We start from the raw sequence: 15341 nt of genomic DNA, 5'->3' as shown, positions 1-15341 counted from the left end.
TGCTAAACCCAGGGTTGTGAGTTCAGCCCTTGAGGGGGCCATTTAGGTAGCTGGGGCAAAAATTGGGGATTGGTCCTGCTTTGAGCAGGGAGTTGGACAAGATGATCTCCTGAGGTCCCTTCCAACCCTGATATTCTATGATTCTATGAAAGGTGTTGGCCAAAGAGGGATGGCAGAACCCTTGTCCGTGATGTTGAGCTTGGCCATGAATCAGCAGTAGCTCTTTCCCATGAAAAAGAGAAGACACAGACATCAAAAGGAAAAAGAGCTGGATTAAACAGCAGATTTAAAAAAGATAAGATAATGGGTAAAAAACTCACAATATTGCTAGCAGAATTTGTATTGATATTGTACCTAGAACAATCTCTAGGTGTATTAAACAACATTTTCACTGAGCTTCACCTTTTTGCTTCCGTATAGGGAAACAGCTTTGCACCAGCTAGCTGTTGTATTCGGCACAGTGATATTACGAGCATGAAATGGAGAAAGAGGCTTTGTCTCATTAAAACTTGCACTTTTAACAACTCAATGGTCAATGCCCCTGGAGACCTGCCACTGCAAGGCAAACAGAAGTGCATACGTAACATAACAAAATATCAGGCCGTCAGGTTCAGTTGACAAAAGAGTGATAGTATCACTGAAAGCACAGCACAGCAGTAGTTTCAACGAGTCCAGCAACAGCATGAAAATGCACTGGAACAATTATAACAAAGTCACATTTTTCACAAAATAGTTCACTCTGGCCCATATTCTGCAGTCCTTACTCTGCAAAAACTCCTATGAAAGAAAACACATTAGTTGACAACCATATTTAAAAACAAGTTATTTGAATTGCCACCTGACTTTTCCCCTATTTCATTTCTGTCATAAAGTCAGCAGTCATCTTGTCAGGGACACTTTCTGTGAGGTGTCTTAGCACAACTGACAACTCACTGGGAATGTCCATGGGAGTTGAGAGTGTGTGTATCAGAACCTCACAGGATATAGCTCTTTGAAAGTTTGATTTCCCACCTGCATAAAATACTGGGGTCTAGCCGTTTCTGAGATAGTCACTGCTAAAAACAGATCAGAACTGAAATGGGACAAAAGAAGGTAGGATGGAAATCAGAAAAATGTAGCTTTAAAGTCTGACATCTTATGAACCACAGGAAGTAGAAGTAAATGCTGTATCATGCTAGTCAGCAGGTTTCCAATGAGATACAGCATTTAGGCCCAATCTTACAGTCCTTGTAGAGCCAAAATTCCCCTGGAACTTCATTTCTAGCCTTAGCAACTTGTTAAAAAAATGAACCTTCAAATTGTCACTGGTACCTTCAATTAGTAATATTTCTGGGCCCTGTTCCAGTATTCAGTATGGCAAGTCCAGGATCCCAGACCAATGTAATATTCTCCTTCTACCCTTGTGTTTTAATTTTTCATCAGACTTTATCTCATATTTATTTCAAAGAAATGACCTTTATTTTGCTATCACTTTTATATCGTTGATATAGTTTGTGCAAATTATTACAATGAATAATGGAAAATGTTTTCCAAGGGAAAGGATTCTCTAATGGTATTTCCAGCAGAAAGCCCAAGGACCCTTAGTACAATTGGATATAACTCAGAGTTACATCATTAAAATAGGTTTCAGAGTAGCAGCTGTGTTAGTCTGTATTCGCAAAAAGAAAAGGAGTACTTGTGGCACCTTAGAGACTAACAAATTTATTTGAGCATAAGCTTTCGTGAGCTACAGTTCACTTCATCGGATGAATTTGGTGGAAAATACAGAGGGGAGATTTATATACACACACAGAGAACATGGAACAATGGGGTTTATCATACACACTGTAAGGAGAGTGATCACTTAAGATGAGCCATCACCAGCAGCGGGGGGTGGGGGGAAGGAGGAAAACCTTTCATGGTGACAAGCAAGGTAGGCTATTTCCAGCAGTTAACAAGAACATCTGAGGAACAGTGGGGGGTGGGGTGGGGGGAGAAATAACATGGGGAAATAGTTTTACTTTGTGTAATGACTCATCCATTCCCAGTCTCTATTCAAGCCTAAATTAATTGTATCCAGTTTGCAAATTAATTCCAATTCAGCAGTCTCTCGTTGGAGTCTGTTTTTGAAGGTTTTATTTTGAAGGATAGCCTCCCTCAGGTCTGTAATCGAGTGACCGGAGAGATTGAAGTGTTCTCCGACTGGTTTTTGAATGTTATAATTCTTGACGTCTGATTTGTGTCCATTTATTCTTTTACGTAGAGACTGTCCAGTTTGGCCAATGTACATGGCAGAGGGGCATTGCTGGCACATGATGGCATATATCACATTGGTAGATGCGCAGGTGAATGAGCCTCTGATAGTGTGGCTGATGTGATTAGGCCCTATGATGGTGTCCCCTGAATAGATATGTGGACAGAGTTGGCAACGGGCTTTCTTGCAAGGATAGGTTCCTGGGTTGTTTTTTTTTTCCACCAAATGCATCCGATGAAGTGAGCTGTAGCTCACGAAAGCTTATGCTCTAATAAATTTGTTAGTCTCTAAGGTGCCACAAGTACTCCTTTTCTTTTTGCGAATACAGACTAACACGGCTGCTACTCTGGTTCCTGGGTTAGTGGTTCTGCTGTGTGGTGTGTGGTTGCTGGTGAGTATTTGCTTCAGGTTGGGGGGCTGTCTGTAAGCAAAGACTGGCCTGTCTCCCAAGATCTGTGAGAGTGATGGGTCATCCTTTAGGATAGGTTGTAGATCCTTGATGATACATTGGAGAGGTTTTAGTTGGGGGCTGAAGGTGATGGCTAGTGGCATTCGGTTATTTTCTTTGTTGGGCGTGTCCTGTAGTAGGTGACTTCTGGGTACTCTTCTGGCTCTGTCAATCTGTTTCTTCACTTCAGCAGGTGGGTATTGTAGTTGTAGGAATGCATGATAGAGATCTTGTAGGTGTTTGTGTCTGACTGAGGGGTTGGAGCAAATGCGGTTATATCGTAGAGCTTGGCTGTAGACAATGGATCGTGTGGTATGATCTGGATGAAAGCTAGAGGCATGTAGGTAGGAATAGCGGTCAGTAGGTTTCCGATATAGGGTGGTGTTTATGTGACCATCGCTTATTAGCACCGTAGTGTCCAGGAAGTGGATCTCTTGTGTGGACTGGTCCAGGCTGAGGTTGATGGTGGGATGGAAATTGTTGAAGTCATGGTGGAATTCCTCAAGGGCTTCTTTTCCATGGGTCCAGATGATGAAGATGTCATCAATGTAGCACAAGTAGAGTAGGGGCATTAGGAGAGGAGAGCTGAGGAAGCGTTGTTCTAAGTCAGCCATAAAAATGTTGGCATACTGTGGGGCCATGCGGGTACCCATCGCAGTGCCGCTGATTTGAAGGTATACACTGTCCCCAAATGTGAAATAGTTATGGGTGAGGACAAAGTCACAAAGTTCAGCCACCAGGTTAGCTGTGACATTATCAGGGATACTGTTCCTGACGGCTTGGAGTCCATCTTTGTGTGGAATGTTGGTGTAGAGGGCTTCTACATCCATAGTGGCTAGGATGGTGTTTTTAGGAAGATCACCGATGGATTGTAGTTTCCTCAGGAAGTCAGTGGTGTCTCAAAGATAGCTGGCAGTGCTGGTAACATAGGGCCTGAGGAGGGAGTCTACATAGCCAGACAATCCTGCTCTCAGGGTGCCAATGCCTGAGATGATGGGGCGTCCAGCATTTCCAGGTTTATGGATCTTGGGTAGCAGATAGAATACCCTAGGTCGGGGCTCCAGGGGTGTGTCTGTGCGGATTTGTTCTTGTGTTTTTTCAGGGAGTTTCTTGAGCAAATGCTGTAGTTTCTTTTGGTAACTCTCAGTGGGATCAGAGGGTAATGGCTTGTAGAAAGTGGTGTTGGAGAGCTGCCTAGTAGCCTCTTGTTCATACTCCGACCTATTCATGATGACGACAGCACCTCCTTTGTCAACCTTTTTGATTATGATGTCAGAGTTGTTTCTGAGGCTGTGGATGGCATTGTGTTCTGCATGGCTGAGGTTATGGGGCAAGTGATGATGCTTTTCCACAATTTCAGCTCGTGCATGTCGGCGGAAGCACTCTATGTAGAAGTCCAGTCTGCTGTTTCGACCTTCAGGAGGAGTCCACCCAGAATCCTTCTCTTTGTAGTGTTGGTAGGAAGGTCTCTGTGGTTAATATGTTGGTCAGAGGTGTGTTGGAAATATTCCTTGAGTCGGAGACGTTGAAAATAGGATTCTAGGTCACCACAGAACTGTATCATGTTCGTGGGGGGTGGATGGGCAAAAGGAGAGGCCCCGAGATAGGACAGATTCTTCTGCTGGGTTAAGAGTATAGTTGGATAGATTAACAATATTGCTGGGTGGGTTATGGGAACCACTGTTGTGGCCCCTTGTGGCATGTAGTAGTTTAGATAGCTTAGTGTCCTTTTTCTTTTGTACAGATGCAAAGTGTGTGTTGTAAATGGCTTGTCTAGTTTTTGTAAAGTCCAGCCACGAGGAAGTTTGTGTGGAAGGTTGGTTCTTTATGAGAGTATCCAGTTTTGAGAGCTCATTCTTAATCTTTCCCTGTTTGCTGTAGAGGATGTTGATCAGGTGGTTCCGCAATTTCTTTGAGAGTGTGTGGCACAAGCTGTCAGCATAGTCTGTCCTGATACTTCGCAGACAGGTGAAGAAAATCAATGTTATTTGCATTAGATTATTCATTGCTCTTCCCCATGACCATAACAAACAAGAATGTAAGGGCACCTGGAAGTGATATTCTTTCCACAGTAATACTCTCTGGTAGGCTATAAAGCCAACTGCCTGTCTCCTTTATAGCTTCTTAATTATACGTACAATAAAAGTCCACTGTGGAAAAACAGTTATTTCTTTGCCATTGTGAATAATGCATTTGAATAGAATTCAAATATAGGAAAATTAAACAAACAACTGAAAAGGAAACGAGGTGCAAATCTGGACTCTGACCTCTCCCTAACAAATGTCTCTCCAGTGAAACTAGTGCTGGAGACTGGCTAGCCATCTGGAAGTTCGACTGTAATTCAAAAAAGGCATTAAACAACTCAGCCTCAGGGCATTCACGTAAAAATGAACAAAGAGGATGTGACGATGTTATGTATGTTTTCAAGTCTCGTGTAAACAGAGCCTAACTCTGTACATCTTTTTTTGGTGAAATTCCTATTGAAATCAGTCTAAATTCTGCTCTCAGTTACACTCATGCAATCCCAGGAAAGCCTAGTGGTTTGAACTGGAGTTTTGCCTGAATAAGGGGCTGAAAGATCAGATTCATGGTGACCCTCTCATCTGAACTAACTCACCCAAAACAATAGTAGTCTAGAGTTTGATCCTGTGAGGCATCTGAGCACTAGCTGCTCCGACTTCCACGGAAGAGTCTAAGGCTCAATCCTGCTGCCATTCAAGTCAATGGGAGTTTTGCTACTAATTTCAAAGGCAGCAAGATTGGGCCTTTATTTAGGCCCTGTCCACGCTACAGCTACTACAGCGGCACAACTATGGTGCTGCAGCTATGCCACTGTAGCATAGAAACTTCCTACATTGACGAAAGAGGTTTTTCTATTGATGTAATTAATCCATCTGTCCAAGAGGCGGGAGCTCAATCGTTGGAAGAATTTCTTCCTTTGACCTGGCTGAGTCTTCACTGGGGATTAGGTTGACCACACTATGGCACTCAGGGAGTGACATTTTCACGGCCGTGAGTGATGTAGCTTGGTTGATCTAATTTTTAAACGTCAACTGGGCCTTACTCTGAACTCAATGGGAGCTCTTTCTGGAGTCATCCAGTCCCCAATAGACGAATAAATTTTGTTGTTATACAAGGAGGATTTTCCCAACCTCAAACAAAAGCACTTCTGAAAGCCACAACCACTCCAATCTGGCTAGCAAATAACACTTCCCTTTTTTGTATCAGCCTCTTGTGACTTTTAGTAATGAGTAAATTTATTTAAAAGTTATTACAAGAAAATCCAAAAGACCTTCTCTTCTGCTCTGGATTGTGCTTTTATAAAATGAACCCTAGAGATGTGATTCTGTAAGCCTTCTGCACATGGAATCCCTTTTTAAGCCCATGGGAGCTTTCCCCACACAAAGGGCTTACAGGAGCAAAGACTAAATCAGAAGGTAATTAATGTTATTACTTTTATTTTTAATTTGCAATAAAGTCAGGCCAGTGACAAGTGAAAATTAGCAGAGACTCCATCAGGAAAACATTTTTTTCTAATCTGGTATGATGTTCTGTAGCCAGAGACATAACCTTCCCACAAAAATCAGCAGATTCAAGAGTAATAAACTGGCCTCAATTCAGCAGGGTGGGCTGGAAATAATTCTGTGCGTGACAGTAACATTTCACCCAGATGCTTCTTCCCAAAACAATTACAAATCTCTTGCTGATACTGCCCTTTTCATCCCTGGTCTTCAACCCACAGACACTCACTTTTCTTTCACACATCTGAACTAATTCCATGGAAGGGAATCTAAAGCAGGAAGGAAGGTGCAAGAAGAAATATCAGAAAGTGACAGAGAGATTCTGGGCCAGATTTGCTCTCATTTATAAAAGTGCAAAATCAAAATAACTTCCTTTAAATCAGGAATTACTCCATATTTTACTTGGCTTAAAATCTGCATCTAGATATGAATTAAATAGACCACGAACTCATCAGAGCATTTTTCCTCTCAACTACATTGGACTCCAGCACAGGATCGTAACTCTCTGTCCTAATCTTTGGAACTTACCTTCCACTGAGACCTTGCACCTTCTTTATGTTTACATCATAATAGAGACAGAAACAGACCCCACCTACGCCAGTATCGCACAGTTCAGTGACATTTAAGGCAGCAGCTATAGCCATGGCAGCATCAACAGCATTGCCACCATTCTTTAAAATGTCTGCAAGAGAGAAGCCTGTTAAAATCTGATAGCAGTCTCAGAATTTCCTTCATATTGCAGGGGAAAATCACAGTCACACTTAAAATAAAGAGTCTAGTAAACACCAGTTTAGCAGTCACAGAACCAGAGGATTAGCTAGGAGTATCTTTATCTGCAAAGGAGAATCCCTTAACTCAGGGGTTTTCAAACTTCCTTGCACCGCGACCCCCCTCTGACAACAAAAATTACTACATGACCCCAGGAGGGGGGACTGAAGCCTGAGCCCGCCTAAGCCCTGCTGCCCTGGGTGCAGGGGCCAAAGCCTAAGGCCATGGGCTTCAGCACCAGGCAAGGGGCCTGTAACCTGAGCCTGTCACCCAGGGCTGAAACCCTTTGGCTTCTGCTTTGGCGCCGGGCCCCAGCAAGTCTAAACCAGCCCTGGTGACCCCATTAAAATGGGGTTGCAACCTACTTTGGGGTCCCACCCCACAGTTTGATAACCGCTGCCTTTATTGTTCAACAATAAAAATTCTGAAAACTGTTTTATGTTTAAAAAAGGCTTTGTTCCTTAGAAAGATAGAAATGCTAGGAACTAATTTCTAAAGCAAAAATATGAGACTACTGGCATGCGGGAAGGGAAGAGGAGACTGAGAGAAAGGAAGAAACAACATAACATTCATCAGAAACTCCGAACAATACAAGGGGTGAAATCCTGCCTCTACTGAACTCAATCAGAGTTTTGTCATTGACTTCAATGGGGTTGGATTTCTTCTACAGAGCTTAAGGAACAGATAACAGAGCCTCTTGTTTTTTACTCATCCAGGGCTTTATATCAGTGGTTCTCAAATGTTTTCATTTATACCAGTTCATTAGAGGAAATCCTCTTGGGGGCCATCTCCCCAGCCTCTACCTTCCCAACATCAATATGAAAAGGACTCTGCAGACTATCAGAAAAGACCCTACAAATAGAGACCAATGGCCCTGAGGGACACTTTATGGAGGAACATTCCATATTGCTACATACCACTGAAATTTACTATGTCACAATGAACATTGTGCTGCTCTGAGGGTACATGATGTTGTTAACTTCCTGCAACATGAATAACCCCAGAAAGAACAGGAAATTTACATGAGACTGAAAATGTTGACAATAGTCAATTAAATTTCCTCTGAGGGAGATGAAAGACTTAATTTTGTTCCTCTAGTGAATGATCTGGTAGAAATATTAAGCAGTTTCATGTAAATGTTTCTCCTGCTTAAAGCAAAGAAAAGCATTTTTATATCCTGCTCTGGCAATATGTCTGACTCCATCATGTTGAATGGAAGGAGAAAAACTAAATTATACCAGGCAAGAGGATTGAGACATGAAACAGATAGTTGCTGGGCTCTGACACTGATGAGAACCCTGTCTGTGAGTGAATTTGTAACTAGCCAGACACAAAATCAGGGAAATAATTCTGATTTTTATAGGAATGGGTTATTGCAACATTGTAAAGTCATAAAACTAGCATTTTAGAAAGCATGTGCTCACGTGCACACACACAAATGATTTACATCTAACCCTAAATGTAACAGGTTTTCCATCTCTATTGTTTCTGCTTTAGCCACTAGGTGAAATATCATCTATTATTGCTAATCCATTCTATTGTTATTCCAGTAATACACAGAGGTCAGAATCAGGATTGAGGGTCCTTTATGTTAAAAATATACAAGCCTGGACTAGAAAACACAGTCCATACCTCAAAGCATTTACAAGCTAAATAATAAAGATGCAACAAGTGAGTATAACAACAACAAAAAGGTATTTACATAGGCACAACTAGATGGTTTTGAATTGATTTGTATATAAACAAATTAGAGAAACATCTGAAAGTTCTACTGCCCAGCTACCTGGCAGTTATTAGTGGGCAATTTCCTATAGAACTAAGTAGGTTTTAAGGGTGACAACTGTATAAGCCAGTTCATCAAAGATGTTTGTCTGGGTGGTTGGCCCCTTTAAGAAGAGTCAGGGTCCAGTCTAGCCTTACAGGCTTTTATAAGGAGAGGCTTTCTTGAGCCACCTGTAGTAATTAACTGCCTAGGTGGCTGGTTGGCAGCTAATTGACTAAGGAGCACCTGTACCTGATAAAAGGCTACCAGAGTTTAGTTCAGAGGGGGTGTTCCTAGCAGGAGAGGAGAATTATGAAGAGCTGCTGGAGAGACAGGCTCAGAAGAAAGCTTGGTGATGCTATGCTTTCCCAGTGCTAGGTGGGATGGCTGACTTATTAGCATAGAGCCCAAGAGGAGAGCTGTGAAACTTTTCAGAACAAGATGGGTAAGCCTGCCTGGCTTGTAGTATGCAAGCTCAGGACTGTCAGACTCCTGAACTTGAGATAGAAGGCCTGTGGGAATTAGCACCCAGGCTCCCAGATGGATGACCTTCAGGGGCTAAAAAAATTGTACCCTAAAGAAGAATGAACAACTAAGTCCTGTGCAGTGGGAAGCTTGTCTGTGAGAGAATCATTGTGAGATTGCATAGGACAGTGTTCAAGGGGCCGGGAAGACTTTTCTTCATCTAAAATATCTTCACTGACAGTAATAGAACAGGAAGTCCTCAGTATAGTGCAATTTTGTTTTAAAAACTATGGGCCATCATATAGTTATTCAGCTAATACTCAGGTTCCCAGATGCTAAAGTGATGGGTGTGGAATAAGACATTAAAGATCATCTTCCCCATCTGCTCTGCTTCCTTGTCTCCATGTTAATATGGAGGAGCCATCCACTCCAGGGTTAACAACTATTTACTGGTAGTTTGGTCCTTAAACCAGCTCAGTCTTCAGTGATAATAACTGGGCCCAATTTCTGTGATGTTTTTTATGAAGAGAAATAATCTCCACTAGGGGTTGAGTCAAAACCACCAAATATGTCACTTAGAGCACTTGTCTGCTCTAGCTAGGGCCAAAATAAATCACGTTTGAGGCCCTACCTAGAAAAGACAAATGCTCTATCTATAAAGGTTCCCCCAGCCTATTTCTTTTAAATATTCTGAACATATCTGCTTTCCTATGTTCATGATGCTATTAATATGTAACTCTTAAAATAGCTGTCTGAAACGATATCTGTCACAGGCCTTTATCTGACCAGAAATGTCAAGAACAAAGGTTAAACAAGATATAGGGGAGGTGGTGCATGTTGCCAGTCTCTGCTATAGGTAGTGGCTGGGGGTAATCGAACAGATTAGTAGAACAGGTAGTAGAACCCACTGCAAGGGGAAAGCTAGTGATATCTGGCTTTCCCCTACAGACCATTTTATCCCATTGACTATCCTCCATATGCTTCACTATGATCGCATCCCCTGTCTTGGCATCCGATGAAGTGAGCTATAGCTCACGAAAGCTTATGCTCTAATAAATTTGTTAGTCTCTAAGGTGCCACAAGTACTCCTTTTCTTTTTGCGAATACAGACTAACACGGCTGCTACTCTGAAACTTGCCCAATGAGAACATCAATCCCATACATGCTCATCTGCCCCATAGCCAGGTTGTCTAGTAACCTGCCTGACCCCTGCCCTGGAGATAACTGGTCTCTACTATGGCTTCCCCTTCTGTGATATACACTTCCACTTCTAATATGTGACCCCTTCCCTCAGACATCCCTGTGTATGCTCCCCGCCTTTGTGAGATGTGCAGAAATGAGCCCTTGGCCTGACACACCAATGAGGAAAAATGGAGTCTATCTCTGTGTTTACATATGCTCACTGTCTTGGTATGTGGGTGCCTAAAGGCCTGTGTTCCCTATTGACCTGATCCTTCCCCCTACTGAAGAATAGGGTAGCAAGAAGGGAGGAATGGTCCTTTGCCTCTCCAAGAGGCAAATCAATTACCTCTAGCTTCCCACCCAACCAAGCCCTCCTATTGCCTAAACTGAAATGATGCCACAAATAGGGAAAGCTGTTGCCATGTGTACCTCTTTCAAAATATGCCAGTGCCTCTAGTTATTTTATGCAGATTTCCTTTGGTATTTCCTTTTTTTTTTTTAACTATATATAACTTTTAAACTGCACAAACCTAATTTTTAGACTTGAAATCAGACGAAGGTTTTTAACCATCAGAGGAGTGAAGTTTTGGAATAGCCTTCCAAGGGAAGCAGTGGGGGCAAAAGATCTATCTGGTTTTAAGATTCTACTTGATAAGTTTATGGAGGAGATGGTGTGATGGGATAATGGGATTTTGGTAAATAATTGATCATTAAATACTCAGGGTAAATAGGCCAAATCCCCTGAGATGGGATATTAGATGATGGGATCTGAGTTACCCAGGAAAGAATTTTCTGTAGTATCTGGCTGGTGAATCTTGCCCATATGCTCAGGGTTTAGCTGATTGCCATATTTGGGGTCGGGAAGGAATTTTCCTCCAGCGCAGATTGGAGAGGCCCTGGAGGTTTTTCGCCTTCCTCTGTAGCATGGGGCATGGTTGACTTGAGGGAGGCTTCTCTGCTCCTTGAAGTCTTTAAACCATGATTTAAGGACTTCAATAGCTCAGACATGGGTGAGGTTTTTCATAGGAGTGGGTGGGTGAGATTCTGTGGCCTACACTGTGCAGGAGGTCAGACTAGATGATCAGAATGGTCCCTTCTGACCTTAGTATCTATGAATCTAAATGGGTTGGGTTTTGGTGCTGTTATGCACCTTTGGCAAAACTCATAGGCTGTAGAGCTGGTGTGGGGAGAGGAGGGCAGAAGAGGGAACATGGACAAACCACTGACATGGCCCAACCATTTTTTGGCCAGGCCAAACCTGTGTGGTGCTCTGACTTGGTTCATAGTACCTAGACAAATTGGAGGATTGGGCCAAAAGAAATCTAATGAGGTTCAATAAGGATAAGTGCAGGGTCCTGCACTTAGGATGGAAGAATCCAATGCACCGCTACAGACTAGGGACCGAATGGCTCGGCAGCAGTTCTGTGGAAAAGGACCTAGGGGTGACAGTGGACGAGAAGCTGGATATGAGTCAGCAGTGTGCCCTTGTTGCCAAGAAGGCCAATGGCATTTTGGGATGTATAAGTAGGGGCATAGCGAGCAGATCGAGGGACGTGATCGTTCCCCTCTATTCGACACTGGTGAGGCCTCATCTGGAGTACTGTGTCCAGTTTTGGGCCCCACACTACAAGAAGGATGTGGATAAATTGGAAAGAGTACAGCGAAGGGCAACAAAAATGATTAGGGGTCTAGAGCACATGACTTATGAGGAGAGGCTGAGGGAGCTGGGATTGTTTAGTCTGCAGAAGAGAAGAATGAGGGGGGATTTGATAGCTGCTTTCAACTACCTGAAAGGGGGTTTCAAAGAGGATGGCTCTAGACTGTTCTCAATGGTAGCAGATGACAGAACGAGGAGTAATGGTCTCAAGTTGCAATGGGGGAGGTTTAGATTGGATATTAGGAAAAACTTTTTCACTAAGAGGGTGGTGAAACACTGGAATGCGTTACCTAGGGAGGTGGTAGAATCTCCTTCCTTAGAGGTTTTTAAGGTCAGGCTTGACAAAGCCCTGGCTAGGATGATTTAACTGGGACTTGGTCCTGCTTTGAGCAGGGGGTTGGACTAGATGACCTTCTGGGGTCCCTTCCAACCCTGATATTCTATGATTCTATGATCTCAGTACCACTCACTCAAATTGGGATTGGCCACCCTTCCAACATGATGGAGTAGCATGTGGGCCAAATTTGAGTGAGTGTTGTGAGCTAGTGCATGGGATCAGTGATGCTGTGGCCCTGTGTGGCAGGTTGCAATACCACTCACCACACCCAATTTGGAGGGGATGGGTGTTGGAGGTCAGGCTGTTGAGGGTGGGGAGGGGAGGTTGACAGTGAAAGAGAGTCAGGTGGGCTAGGGGGGCAAACCTAGGGTGCTCTGCAGCCCCTGACAAAACTCCCATTGACTTCAGTGGGATCAGAAGCAGGCTCTGAGGCAATCTGAGAACTCATAACACATACTGAAATACAAACAATGCACAGTGACTTGGCTACGGAAATTATGGGGCTGATTTTTCACAAGAGCTGAGCACCCATAACTTCAGCTGAAGTCAAAGCAGTAGCAAGTGCTCAGTTCCCTGAAACTCAGGTCATAACTGCACAAATAGTACAATCGTATTGTAATCCAAGTTTAAAAAATGTGGGTTATGATGTGAGAACTGACAGTTGGCTACATTTTTTTAAAAAGTGTGAAGTACAATTTTCTTACTTCATCTATTCAATCATAGAACCAAAAGACTATTCCCAAGACCAGTATTTGTTGCAGGGAGCTGATTCCAAGCAACACAACTGCTGGTACAAACCACTGGGGATCTTTGCAAAGAGAACTTAAGCTATGATGTCGTTTCCAGGCCAATAAATGTATGTTTAGTCCAACAGACAATCTAAAAAGAAAACAAAAACACCCACCCCACACATTAAAGAGCTGATGACTGAACACAAATCTATCTGTGGTCATCTCTATTAATAAACAGGCAAAATCTTAGTACCTGCTCTCTTCTGTTTTAACTTACACACTGTAATAGTACTTTTGCCTATCACATTTCCAACTATGCTCAGAACTGCACAGCTGTATCCAATTTACTGCAGTTAGAATTTTTTTTGAATAAGTCTAGTTAAATTATTTATTCAACAACTACATTTTTCTCTGTGAACATATTGTGGTTTCTCAAACTTATTCTTCATTTTAAATTAATTGCAAAAATTACCAAGTGAATAATTCTAGGTCTGTAACTTGTCTGTATATCGTTCATTTCTTAGACTGACATGCCAAACCTTAGCTGTTTTAGGTGGACGCACAAGTTGTGTAGTATGTTTCCACCTCCTCAGTAGAGGGCATAACTCTTTTCAGAATCAGGTTCCCAGTGTTGAAAAGCTGCAATTTGAAGTAATAATTGTGAGATAATTAGCCTGTAGAATTCATTCCAACAAGCTACTCATATAACTCAGTCCAAAAGCATCCTAGAATTTGGATATTTATACGGCTAACAAGACCACACACCGAGTTAAAGCAGTATGGATTTAAAAAAAAAAAATCTTGGAGGGCTCATTCCCCTCAAACACAGCACGCAGACCAGCCTCTAATTTATGCTTGGATAAAACTTTCCCCATGGTGAGGTTATTCCCTAACTACCTCCTGTGTGGCTTTTTGTCCTTTCTCTTGGAGAAGCTGTACTGCTGGAGCAGATTCCAGCCTAGCTGGACCACACGCTCCAATCTGGTATGGCAGGCCCCAGCTTCACAAGTCTGAAGGGTGCTGTCCATTGCTGGGGTGAGGGCTGCACTGCCTTCTCTGGCAGAGGCCTAGTGCATGGGCAGAGACAGGGCAACCCCGCAGCACACCCGCACTCAGTGTGGGCAGAAGCTTCTCGCTACCTCTCCCAGCCTGCTGCTGCAGCAGCGGTGGGAAGGGAGGCCCTGAGCGTGGGGGACTGCGGGGCTGATCGTGAGTGGCTCCAGGGGGGATGGCCCCTGGGCAGAGCACAGGTGAGAGGCTGGGCCTTCGCACACTGGGAGTCTGCATGGGCAGCAGCACTGCTAGGGCTAGTAGCTGGGCCAGAGGGGTAGGGCGAGCCCTGGCAATTGGAGCACCCACTCCAGCACCGCTAGCTGCAGCCAGTAGCCCTTCCCTCCCTCTATGGGCTGCAGTCACAGCTCCCCTTGGGGCAGGGAGCAAAGGGCTGGTGCTCTTCGCATGACAGAGTAGGCACAGAGTGTCCAAGGAAGCTTAAGCATCCCTTGTGCAAACTAGAGCGGTCACCTCCCGAAGCGCCCCATCCCACTGACTGCCCCAGAGTGAAATCACAGGCTGTATTCCAAGGGCTAGGGACAGACTAGAAACCTGCCAATGGGACCCCCAAATCAGGTGCCCAGAAGGGACAAGTACAGTCAGAGAAAAATAACTGATTTGATTTGGTCTGATTGGAAAAACCTTCATTAGAAAATGGGTTTTGGTAGGGTTCTTTGTAGACCGTTGATGAGAGATCAGATAAATTAGCTCACAAAGGTTCTTTTTTTATTCAAAGACAAAACAGCCCAACCGAGGAAGGAAAGGATTAATGCTTTGATTCCCAGAGCAGATTGGTAAAGTCTGGCAGCATTCAAATCTGTTCTGAAATTATGAGTTTAACCCTCTGTGGGTGTGGGTGTGTAAAACACGCACTTAACTCATGTTCAACAATGGAAGGTTACACCCACTTTTTGATCAATTTCTTATCTTGTTTTGAATATAGCTTTTCAGAAGTCAGCAAACCCAGAGACATCATGCATCAGCACTAGGCTGGTACAGATTGCATATCAGTATAGCTGCCACAAAATCATCTGTCATCTTCTGTGTGAGCTGTATTTAGCACACTGTCATATTTGGCAAGCTTTAACAGAACATGCAGCCCTCTGACAGGTTCTACGCAAACAGGGAACTGGGGGTACACACAGTTCACTGTAAGCTTAGCATAAGTAAAAAAGCATGCTGGG

At 43.4% G+C, this 15341-nt stretch overlaps 1 pseudogene; it reads right to left on the bottom strand.

The window, feature by feature from the left end:
* LOC119861381 overlaps positions 1-14132 on the bottom strand; it is a 38569-nt pseudogene extending 24437 nt beyond the window's left edge.
* Positions 14133-15341: the final 1209 nt, after the last annotated feature.

Source organism: Dermochelys coriacea, chromosome 9 (assembly GCF_009764565.3).
Source record: "Dermochelys coriacea isolate rDerCor1 chromosome 9, rDerCor1.pri.v4, whole genome shotgun sequence".
NCBI classification, from domain to species: domain Eukaryota; kingdom Metazoa; phylum Chordata; order Testudines; family Dermochelyidae; genus Dermochelys; species Dermochelys coriacea.
Note: the sequence above shows the minus strand (reverse complement) of the source record. Positions and strands in the feature narration are given on the sequence as shown.